This window comes from Chrysemys picta, chromosome 2 (genome assembly GCF_011386835.1).
Source record: "Chrysemys picta bellii isolate R12L10 chromosome 2, ASM1138683v2, whole genome shotgun sequence".
NCBI lineage: Eukaryota > Metazoa > Chordata > Testudines > Emydidae > Chrysemys > Chrysemys picta.
The window spans coordinates 87064053-87076934 of NC_088792.1; the positions used below are offsets into that span (position 1 = coordinate 87064053).

Consider the following 12882-nt stretch of genomic DNA (forward strand, 5'->3'; position numbering starts at 1 on the left):
CCCGGCCCCGCTGGCCCGGCGCACCGACCCCGGCTCCCAGCCCCGCTGGCCCGGCGCACCGACCCCGACCCCCGGCCCCGCTGGCCCGGCGCACCGACCCCGACCCCGGCTCCCGGCCCCGCTGGCCCGGCGCACCGACCCCGACCCCGGCTCCCGGCCCCGCGGGCCCGGCGCACCGACCCCGACCCCGGCTCCCGGCCCCGCGGGCCCGGCGCACCGACCCCGACCCCCGGCCCCGCTGGCCCGGCGCACCGACCCCGGCCCCGATCCCGGCCCCGTGGGCCCGGCGCACCGACCCCGGCTCCCGGCCCCGCGGGCCCGGCGCACCGACCCCGGCTCCCGGCCCTCCGACCCGGGCCCGGCTGCCGGCCCCCCGACCCCGGCCCCGGCTGCCGGCCCCGACCCGGGCCCGGCGCGCCGGCCCCGGCCCTGGCTGCCGGCCCCGCGGGCCCGGCGCACCGGCCCCGGCCCCGGCTGCCGGCCCCGCGGGCCCGGCGCACCGACCCCGGCCCGGCTGCCGGCCCCGCGGGCCCGGCGCACCCCCGGCCCGGCTCCCCGACCCGGCCCCACGGGCCCGGACCGGCTCCCCGGACCGGCTCCCGGCCCCGCGGGCCCGGACCGGCACCGCGCTCCCGGCCCGGCACCATGCCCCCGACCCCGGACAAAGAGGCCCCGGCCGAGCCTCCCGATTTTCCCGGACATGCCAGGCTTTGGGGGATTTCCCCCCGGACGGGGATTTGAGCCCCCAAAAGCCGGACATGTCCGGGAAAATCCGGACGTATGGTAACCCTACCCAACCACTCTATTTCCAAGGCAAAATAAGCCTGCTCTTCAAGTCCATGGGAGTCTTTCCATTGGTTTCAGTGGATTTTGGATGAAGTGCTTAAAGAGGGGTGCTGTTCTCTAAGGTGCCACAAGTCCTCCTGTTCTTCTTTTTGCGGATACAGACTAACACGGCTGCTACTCTGAAACCGTTCATAACATTGGAAGGCAGGGGGAAGAGTCTTCCTATGTTGCATAGGATTTACTGTATTGGCTCAGACCAGGTACCCACTTATTCCACAGATTATTTGTTAATATACTTTGCTTTATCTTTACCCTGTTTAAATTTAATCTGTTCCCACGGCACCCAGGCCCAAAACGTGTTTGGTTATCCTGAATTTTGCACTGTCAGTAAATTTTATACCGAAATATATTAGTATTAAGAAGTTGAGATAATTATAAAGCCATTACATTATATAATGGCATAGTCTCATCATAAGGAAATGTGTTCAAATTTGGTCACTTAATCTTTTTTTTAAAAAGGGGAGGCATAGCAGTAGTATATTATCATATTGAACTTTACTTTTTAAACTTTTTAGCTGTATTTATTTTATTTTTATTCTCTGTTTGCATTTTGTGCAATTCACATAAAAATTGTAAAGGAAATAGATACCTTGATGCTGAAGAAAATACCCAAATGTTAAAATGTTTTAGTCTTTCCCCGAGGCTGACTGTTCCAATGATCTTATATGTATATGGTTTCCTGTTTGCATCCCTTCTCTGTTTTTCTCTGTCACGGGAAGAAATGCAAGCATATTTTAAAATGAAAAATATGGCTTCTAATTTTGAATTATTAAACCTAATTAATCCTTGTATAACACTGGGGAGAGGGGAGTTATTTTGGAGACAAATTTGATCCATGGTTTGTTTTCTCTGCAAGGTATTGCTGATTTTAGTAAACCAAAGAGCCACCAATATATGTTCCACCAACCTGAGGAGCCTGGTACCTTGTGATCTATGGGGCTTGAGAAGCAAAAAATGAGGAAAAAATAGAAAGGCATTAAAACACCCAGTCTATTTTTTTTTAATCAACTGGGAAAGGAAAGAGAATAGAAAGACAGTAGAGGAGATGACAGAGATGAACCAAAACAGAAACATAAATAAAGTGGCCCTACCTTTTTTAAAGGTTTAGTACCACTGAAATACAGTGTGTACTGACTGTTCAGTATGCCATTGAAATGCTGATTCTACCAGCCATAAGTACCATCTTTAAGGCTTTAGAGCCTTAGGATATGTCCACACAGCAATAGACACTTGCAGCTGGCCCATGCTATTCAACTCAGACTCGAGAGCTAGGGCTATAGGGCAGTTTTATTGCTGTGTAGACTTCCAGGCTTGGGCTGGAGCCTGGGCTCTAGGATCCTGGCGGGGGGGAGGGGGGGGCAAAGCGGGGGGAGAAGGGAAGGGTCCCACAGCGTGGGCTCCAGCCCAAGCCTAGAAATTTATACAGCCCCATAGCCTGAGTCTTGTGAGTCCTAGTCAGCTAGCATGAGCCAGCCGTGGATTTTTTTCATTGCTGTGTAGACATACCCTTAGATATGCTCCTTCTTGTCATCTTATTTAGAGCAATTTCTTGAAAACCTTTACTTATACAAGTTGCCTCAATGATGTAAATTAAACTATTAACAAGTAAAAATGATTCTTAGGAGTAGGCATACTTGCATTACCCTAGTGCAGGGGTGGACAACCTATGGCACGTGTGCCAAAGGTGGCACGCGAGCTGATTTTCAGTGGCACTCATACTGCCCGGATCCTGGCCACCGGTCCGGGGGGCTCTGCATTTTAATTTAATTTTAAATAAAGCTTCTTAAACATTTTAAAAACCTTATTTGCTTTACATACAACGATAGTTTAGTTATAGATTATAGACTTAGAGAAAGAGACCTTCTAAAAACGTTAAAGTGTATTACAGGAACGCAAAACCTTAAATTAGAGTGAATAAATGAAGAGTTGGCACACCACTCTGAAAGGTTGCCGACCCCTGCCCTAGTGTTTGTAGCAAGTATATAACATCAAATACATGTTCAAGAAGAGGGCCTATTTAACTCAACTGGAAAAAAGCTCCTCAGCCCCGCGGGCCCGGCCCGGCTCCCCGAGCCCGGCCCGGCTCCCAGCCCCGCGGGCCCGGCCCGGCTCCCCGGCCCCGCGGGACCGGCCCGGCACTGCGACCCTGGCCCCCGGCCCGGCACCGCGCGCCCGGCCCGGCTCCCGGCCCGGCACCATGCCCCCGGCCCTGCGACCCCGGCCCCGCACAAAGAGGCCCCGGCCGAGCCTCCCGATTTTCCCGGACATGCCCGGCTTTTGGGGATTTCCCCCCGGACGGGGATTTGAGCCCCCAAAAGCCGGACATGTCCGGGAAAATCCGGACGTATGGTAACCCTAATGGAAGTGCTATTCTGAGGTGCAGTTTCACTGATATAGAAATATAAGGAACAGAGGGAGTAATGCTGATGTTAGCTTAATACTTTGTATTTTATTTAAAAAAGTAAAAACAAAAAAACTTCCTTGAGAACTGCTATACAAATACAAAGCTGTTGATTACAGCTTACAGCAGGGGTTGGCAATCTTTCAGAAGTGGTGTGCCGAGTCTTCATTTATTCACTCTAATTTAAGGTTGCGCGTGCCAGTAATACATTTTAACGTTTTTAGAAGATATTTCTATAAGTCTATAATATATAACTAAACTATTGTTGTAAGTAAAGTAAATAAGGTTTTTAAAATGTTTAAGAAGCTTCATTTAAAATTAAATTAAAATGCAGAGCCCCCCGGACCGGTGGCCAGGACCCGGGCAGTGTGAGTGCCACTGAAAATCAGCTCGCGTGCCGCCTTCGGCACACGTGCCATAGGTTGCCTACCCCTGGCTTACAGGTTCAAAGAGGCAAACTGAGAAGTTAAGTGTGTGATGAACTAACATAAGACCACAGGATGGACACACTGTAGATTAGGGTAGTTAGGATTTTTGGATAAAGGGAATTTGGATAACTGGAATTATACTGTATTACAAAACCTAGATAATAAATTAAATTGATAGTTACATGTCCATAGGTTCCTGAGGACTTGAGTGAGATGTAGGATTAAAAATAATATTGATAACAGCCTTCCTTTTAAGGAAGTGTATTATATATATGAAGCTCAAATTAATAAATTTAAGGACACAAATTATAACATTGTATAAGCTTTTATACCAGAGTCACTACTATGATAACTGAGATCTTTAATTGAAAGCTAAGTCCTCCCAACTACAATGTGAAGTAATGTATTTACTGAGCTGCCTGGAGTATTTTCTTTCAAAGTCACTGATACTATATCACATCAAATGCACCCCTGAATGGTTGTATTTGGCCCACTCTATTTTACAGGACAGGGTCAATAACAGAAGAACGCAAGGACTGGGTTCTCATGGAAGAGGTGCTTATAGTGACTGTGACTGTGGTCTTTGCAAGTCAATAAAAATCATGCATGTTTTCTGAATATTTCATGAAGGTATTTCTTGAATTTTTCACCCACAAAAGCATAGATCACTGGGTTCAGGCAGCAGTGGATGAAGGAGATGGTTTCAGTCACCTGCAGGGACAGGTCTAGGTTTTTACTCATCTCGCAGTCATCTATGATGCGCAGGCTTTGCAAAGAAGCCAGAAAAAGTGCAATGTTGAAGGGCGCCCAGAAGAGGAAAGACACAACTACAACAACAAAAAACAGCTTTATACTTGTTTCGGTTCACGCATCTCTGCAGGTTTTACAAGATGTGGGAGTAGCAGAAAATGAGAGTGCCAAATAGGATCAAGAAACCCAATATATTGACTTCAAAATTGGTTAAAAGTTTCCAATGGTCCTATTATCCTGGTAATAAGAAGCACACTTCACAATGCCATCTTCATTACATTCTTGGATAAAGAAGATATTTGGAATTGAAGATATTTCTCAAACTTTTTGATACCAGGGACCAAGCTAAAATGGCCACTGACCAAATGGCGAGGCTTATAACAATGCTGAGCAGGGTTGTTCGAACTTTCCGAGCGTACACAGCGTGAACGATGGCTAAGTACCTGTCTATGTTCCTGAGGGTTATGAAGAATATGCTGCTGTAGAAACCAATGTAGTAAATTCCACATATTAATTTACATATTGTGTTTCCAAAAGTCCATTGGCCTGAAGCATAATGAGCCAGGAAGGGGATGGAGAAAACATAAAGCAGGCCAGCAATGGCGAGGTTCAGCAAATAGACATCACTCAGGCTGGTCAATTTCTTGCAAACTACCAGAACACAGATGACCAAGCTGTTTCCCACCAAGCCGAACACGAACACCACACAGTAAAAGCACACCACACAGGAAAAAATACTGACCCAAAGATCTTAATATTCTGTGTGCTGCAGGTGGAGCCCCACTTGGAATAATAATCATAAAAAGTAGAAGACTTGTCTCAGTTGAATAATTCATCATGAGGTGACTTGTTCAAGAGCACAGAATTTAATACAACCCAACAATCCTATTGTTTAGTTAGTAATCTAGGCACAATTGTGCCCTGACACATCACACTAGTTAACAAGATTGCACAGGCTGTAAAGGGGTAGAAATTGGCCATGAGGACAGGCTAGCCTGTTCAGGTAAAAGAACATTTTGTCCTCAAGCCTCACACAAGACCTGAACCAAATCAAAGCTTTTTTTGAAGTTTGAAGATATTTGGCTAACTTTGGGGTTTCATTAGATTTATTTTTTGTGAGCATCTCCGCTTTCAGTTATTATTGTCAAAATCCCACGAGAAAGGTTGTTCCTTAGTGCTTAATTTGTGCCAAGGCTTGCCAGGGCTGAGCTTCGGCACCTGTGGGCTTGGCAGTTCGTAGCCTCAGCATCTCTGGGCTTCCTCTTTCAGTTATGAAAGTAAAAAAATGCTTGCACCCCAGCACCTCTTTCATTGCAAATTAAGCACTGCTCTCCTCAAACCATTTCCATGAAAATAAAAACAGGAAATACTGGGAAACCCATGAGAGAACAGGCTAGCATTGGGGAGGCAATGGATTTGTGACTTTCTTGGGTGGTGTGTCAGGGACATGGTGTGTTTCCATGAGAAGCGGAACAACAAATAGTATATTAGCGAGCAGAAGAATTTTGAGAGTCCGATTAACTAGATAACTATACTCAGGCCCAAATCCTGTCCCCAGTGCTCAGCCTGAATGACTGGTACTCATGGGGATTCCCATTCACTGTGCATCCTGTTCAGTGGGTTAAGGAACCAGACTGACTTCATGGTGCATAATTAAAGCACCAATAAAACTGAGGTAGTGAACATGCTGAGCACCCTATTGTTTATCATTTCCTTGTTTCTATGTTTTCTTCAGAAAGGGCAGACAGCCATGCTCACAGAGGACTGCACACATCCAGCCTGAGATTTCACACAAAGTCCATTTAGAATTATGAGTGCAAAAGAAAAAAAAGCATCTGAATTTTTTTCTTAGTAGGTGACAACCACTTTTCCCCAGGACTTCAGCCTTGCTAGTGCCACGCTATAATATGCACCTTTCTAATTTACTAGAGACAAACAGTTAACTTGACAAATATATTTTGTAAATTACAAGCTCTGCTTATCATCACTGCACGCTGGGTGCAATTATCTTTTGCATCTATAGTACGTGTGGTGTTCCTACAGAGTCAAGGTGTTAATTTGAACGCACTCGCTCGCCCTCTCACTCGTTTAGGCAGAAACAAACACTAAATCTGCAGCTGCCAAGTCTTGTCAAGAATGTTTTTTAAACATGCAGGGCCAAAATTTTTGTCCGTGGGTGCCCAACCCTTGTTTGTATTTAGGTACCTAAATAAAAGTAGCCGTTTTTCAAAAGAGATGATCGTTGCTCACTGTTCTGGAAGTCAGTAAGAATTGTGAGTGCTCAGCAGCACTGCAAACCTGGGCATTTTTATTTAAATATAGCTAAATAATGATGTAGATGCCTAACTTAAGGCAAGTTTGACCTATCTAGCTTGTTTATTATACTGTAATCCCCCAGATGACCCAGTCATGAAGGAGGTTCAATGTAAACACATCTGCGTCTGAATTTCCAAGGTCTCCTGAAGTTACTTCATGCACCTAGCCCCAATCTGACTACAGAGCAGCAACGTATCCGCTTGGCAAATAAAAATAAAGGTAAAGGCCTCGATTCTACATCACGTCCCACCTATGTTTGTAATGGAGAGTGGCAGCCTCAGGGAAGGTGTTGCAGCTCCCTAGCCAACCAACCTGCATGAATGTTAGAAGAGCAGGGGGCCAACTCTAACTTCTGCCACTGGTGTAAGTTACATCACTGACAGCTCAGGAGTAACGGAGGCTCTGCTCTATCATGCCTCCTGCAGCCAAACCAAATGCCGCTTTCCTGCCCTTATATCAAGAATGGGAGGGGAAGGGGAAACACAGTTGATGAAGAAGGCAGCAGACTCTCCTCTGACAGTTTTCCATCCACTTGAAGAGTTCCTCTGTACAAGGGGGGATGTTGTTCCAGCTCTCTCTCTGGCCATTTTAAGGCCATTTTGTATCAGGCTGCACAAAGTGGCCTTACTAGAGCAGAGAATCCAGGTCAAAGTGTCAAGAGAGGTGCACTATATTGTGTTTCTCAAACTTTTTGATACCAGGGACCAGTCTGCTGTCTTCATAAACATGAAGGAGATCGCAGGGACTAGCACTGGTCCACAGACCAGTTGTTGAGAAACACTGCACTATAATATCAATGTAGATCAAATGTTAAGGGCCTCACCTACAGAGGGGTCACTTTTCCTTTTATGGGGGCATGCTCTAGAATTCCTGCCCTTTTGCCTCATTAGGGTTACAATTTCAGGGAGCTGAACTCAGGAAGACTATTAGAGCCTGATTGTCAGATTAGCTGAGCACCTGTCAGGCCCAGTGGTGAGGATCACCGTTGAGGATCAGGTTTGAGTGACCTTGAACTTGGGTGTGGGACAGAATGCTGAGAACCAGCCCTGGTCACTGCAAGCTGATATACAGCAGCAGCTACTCCCAGGTGTGATGAATCCTGTGGCAGGGAACAGCAGCTGGGCAGAGGCGCTAGGCCTCTGTAAGATGAGCCTGCAGATGACTCCAATGCATGTTTGGTCACTTTTGAAAGAGTAGCTATGAGCGCAGATTGGGAGAAGGGAACCTGGGCCCTATGGCTACACCCTATTTGACAGGGGATGCTCAGGTGACCGACCTGGCTCTAAATGACGAGCAGGCACAGGATTATGATGTGGTTAAGGTGGCCATCCTAGATCAGGTGGGCTTATCCCCTCAAAAGTGTCAGCAAAAAATTTTGGGCCACTAGATGGACTGGCAGGCAGGCGGGAGGGGGGATTTACAGCCCAGGGCATTTGCCCAGAAACTGATGGATTAGGCTACCTGCTGATTGAGGCCAGATGCTCCGACGGTGGGTGAGATTATGGATGCAATAATTTTAGAACAGCTCCTGCAGCCCATCCCTGAGAACACTCGGGGGTGGGTCAGGAGGCATCAGACAGTGACCCTAAATGACTGCAGTCAAGCTCCCAGAAGAATTCATTGAGGCGGATATTGCCAGCAAAGAAGGGTCATAGTTCAAGGGACTGACTCTGGGGAGGAGAGTCAGAGAACTGCGGCTGGAAAGGTGGCAAAAAAGAAGAGGGCGGAACCTAGGGTGACTCCAGCTGGCTGTCAGGGTACCATGTGTTATTAGTATGGGTGACAAGGACACATAAAAAGCAGCTGCCCACCTATGGAATGTGGGTTTGCAGAGTTCTGCAACTGGACCAGGAGTTTTGGACATGGAAGGGGAAAGAAACTACCCACGGTTTCTGTAAGGCTGTGAAGGTGGATGCCTCTGAACAAGGCCCAAACTGTGACTGGGGTGTGTGAAAGAGAAAAACCAATATTACTGTCATTTGCCCTGGCCCTCGGTGGGCATGATGGGTAATTATGCCTGTTGCTATGAAAAGGAACTTATGGGTTAGCAAAAGCTCTGGTTCCAGTAACTGGAGGCGGCTGAGGCTCAGATCTCCAGCAGCCCATAATTTTTGAGAAAAGCCCAAAACAAACATTCCAGCCTCGTGATCATTTCACACTTTCTATCTAAATACTCACACACCCCCTCTCACCAGGGTATCTGAGTAACTAACAGAAGTTATCAGCACAACATAAAGGCCCTCAAATGATCCATTTTGAAGGACCTTTTCTCAAGAAGCACTGATAGAAATTCTTTTTATAAAATCAGTACAGCTCAATTGCATACAGCCATGAGGATCAGATAGCAGAGGCTTCAGCTAGTAGGAACCAAGCAAATTTTCTCAAGACATTTTCTTTTCTGTAACTTTTTCTGAGTCTCCTGTTTATTGTGAGGTGGTGGTGAGGAATACCATTCCTGTGCACATTCGAGAGCCTCCTTGGACAATTTTCTCAGAGTGAATAACAAATTCTTTAGTATTTGAAACCCCACAAAAGAACATTTAAGAGACATTATCAGATGCAATGTAGGCATCCAGTGACACTACATAAAAACTTCCAATAACTCCAACAACATAAGCCAACACCACAACAAAATAAGGCAGCTTTTATCCATTAATATATTCCAGATAGATGAAAAACAGATCAGAAAACATTATTTACAATAGATATTACAAATAACAATTAGCATCAAAGTACAGTTGTCTGAAGAACCTTAATTATGAATTTCCTCTCTTTCATTTTTTCCCCATAACTACAACATTCTAATAAAGTTGTTTTGACTTAATGGATTTGGGACCATAGTCTTTGCTGATGTAATCAATGGAGTGATGCCAGTTTGCACCAGGGAGAATTTGGCACTTTAATGTTTTGTTATTTTTGTCTGGAATTGTCTTTGCTTTTTTGGGTGGTTGGTTGTTTTAAGAGAGGCCACATGGAAACTGAAAACTGTACTGATCATGTCAGTGGATTTTGTTAAGCCAAGTGAGTGCTATGTTGGATAAAATGACTACGACTTGGGAGCCTATAGTTAGCTAGCTTGATATTACTTGTTTGTGGTGTAAATGTTTGCTTTAAATATTGTGATCTATAACTGCATGACAGGAGGTGTTCCACAATGCCCCATCTTGACCACTCTGGCCACTGTTTTGAACTCTGCTGCCATGGGCCAGGAACACAAGAAACTGTCCCTCCCCTTTAAAGCCCCCTGAATTTTTGAAATTCCATTTCCTGGTTGTCCAGCTCACCTAGGAAAGCTCACCTAGCAACTCTCAAGCACACCTAGCAACTGCCCAGCTGATCATGCCTACTCCACACTGCAGATACACTCCTGCCTGGTGTACAGAGGAGGTGTTGGATCTCCTGGGTCTGTGGGGAGAAGAGGCTGTGCAGGCACAGCTCCGATCCAGACACAGAAACATCAACATCTACGAGCAGATTGCCTGGGACATGGAGGAGAAGAACTACAAGACAGACCTGCAGCGGTGCCACATGGAAGCCAAGGAGCTGCGGCAAGTGTACCAGAAGGCAACAGAGGACAACAATCACTCTTGTGTGGAGCCGCAGACGTGCCGCTTTTACAAAGAGCTACATGTCATCCTTAGGAGAGACCCCACACCATCCCCAAGAGGCCTGTGGACACTTTGCAGGAGCCAGTGTCACAGGCCACCACTGTGAACAGCAAGAAAGTGGACAAGGAAGAGGAGCAGGATTATGGGGGACAGGCGACTAGGGGATCCAGTAGCACAGCAACCCAGAACATGTTTTTGAGTCCTGCACAATCCAGCCAGTCCCTACAGTTGAGCATGGAGGAGCCTGATGCAGGGGAAGGAACCTCTGGTAAGTATGCAGTTTGTTTTGAAATTACAGGGATGGAACCCCCAAAGTAGCAGGACACATCTGTTCATGTACTCTTTAACTTGTGCTAGAAGAGGTAGTTAAATAACCAATACAGGTTGAGGTCCTATTTGCTTTTCATTCCCCTGTAGAGTTAAGCAGAGGTGGCCCCTGTTTGTTTGTAAACTGTTTGTTTACATGCACTGGGATGTCCCATGAATCCTCCATAGATATCCTGATGAAACTTTCCTGCAGGTAGCCTGCAATTTTCTGCTGAAGGTTTATGGGGGAGGGGAGCTGTCTTAGTTCTTCCACTGCAATAGGACACTTTCTCACACTACTCAGCAATTACTTCAGCAAGCACCACTGCAGCACACACAGGCAAGTATCATACGGTCCTGGTGGCACCTTGACACCTGCAGGAGCTGTTCCCTTTCAGCCTCTATTACCCTCAGGAGTGAGATATCAGCTAAAAACACCACCAACTGTGGAAAACAGTGCCAGTATTCAGTTCAGTTGCCCTATACACATAAACTCATCCCCCCAATGTCCTGGGCTGTACTCACCATGGCTGGGACTGCCGCCATGCTGTAGAAATCCCAAGGGGCTTACCTAGATTCCTGGGGCTCTGTGTGCTGGTAGCTCAGGGAGAAGCACACTGTCCCTGGAGGAAGTGGGACCCAAGGGCAGACTCAGAATCTGCTCAGCAGCCAAAAGGGAGAGAGGAGAGACACTAGTTAGAACAACACGGGTCCCTGTTGGTTTGGGGAAAGATGGCTGGCGTGCCTGCTCAGAGGAAGGGACAGACTCAAATGACTGACAAGTGAAAGCCCAAGAAGAAGAGCCAGCCTGACCAATAGGGAGTGAGAAGCCCTTCCCTGGGAGCTCAGGGATGGGAGAAGCCAGTTTGGAGCAGTCTGGAGCCAGCCAGGGCAAGGGCAGGACTTGCTGTGTCGGGAGCTGGTGAGTTCCAGGCCTGCATGCAGGGCTCCCGCTGAGAACTGGCCTCTGGGGACTTGACAGCAAGATCCCTCAGCTTGAGCCTTTCCGGCTCCAAGGTGACTCTTAGTTTGTAGAGCTTTGTTGGGAAATTTCCCCCCCCGCCAGACTGAGTTAAGCTTCCAGCTCTCTAGGTGAGATCAGTCACCACATGGCACCACTGCTCTGGGTGCTACTCCAGGGCTGCCCACCTGCTGTAAGTGTGTCTGAGCACTGGGGCGGGAGATTAGGATCTTAGTGTAGTTTTGTAAGCCGCACCTTGAGCCCTGCACCCGTTGGTGGTGAGGAGAAATCCTGGCACCAGAAGCAGCCTGACTCCTGCATGAAGAGGATGCCTGCCAGCAGCGATGGTCAGCCCTCTGCAGTGACTGAGGAGCTCAGAGCCATCTCTGAATCTGAAGATCCATTACAGAGTTGTGAGTCACCATTTTTTAGTTAGTTGGTCAGGAAAAATGTTTGGGAGACCCCTCACACCCTGAACTGTGTGCTCAAGCCAGGGGGTAAGGGTTTGGGGATTTTATTACCTGGTGCCCTACTAAATTTGCGGAAGGACTTAGCACCTTATCCCACTTGTGAGTCTACTGCTGCACAGATGATATCGTGGTCACAGGTCATCCAGGGACCCTACAAAGTACACATACCAATGGGACACTAATTTTACGTTTGCTATATTAGGTCACGTGACTGGAGAAATTCACGGGTATTATAAGTAGGGTCACTGGTGATCCTGAGAATAGTGTTTTACCCTGTTATGTTATATTTATCTTCTCTTTAATATAATTTCTATGTTAAATATATTGTACAGTAACTCCTCACTTAACATCCTCCTGGTTAATGTTGTTGCATTGTTTCGTTGTTACATCACTGATCTATTAGAGAACATGCTTGTTTAAAGTTGCGCAATTCTCCCTTATAACATTATTTGGCGGCTGCCTGCTTTGTCCATTGCTTGCAGGAAGAGCAGCCCGTTGGAGCAAGCTGGTGGGAGCTTAGAACCAGGGTGGACTGGCAGCCTCTCTATTAGCTCCCCTAAGTTCCCTGTGCGGCAGCCGCCCAGCAGGCTATCAATTGCCAGGCAGTTCAGCTGTCTCTCCCCCCACTGCTGTGTGCTGCTTCTGCCCTCTGCCTTGGAGCTACTCCCGGGAGCCTTCTGCTTGCTGTGCAAGGGGTGGGGGAGAAGAGGGGTGCTGATGTCAGGGTGTCCCCCTCACCCCGCTTAGGATGAAGGGAGTTTGCTGGCAGCAGCTGCTCTCTAAACTTGCTGATCTA

General features: G+C 47.4%; 1 pseudogene; it reads right to left on the reverse strand.

Moving 5' to 3' along the window:
• Positions 1-4275: 4275 nt before the first annotated feature.
• On the reverse strand, positions 4276-6069 carry LOC101936377 (C-C chemokine receptor type 8-like; annotated as a pseudogene).
• Between the last annotated feature and the right edge of the window lie 6813 nt (positions 6070-12882).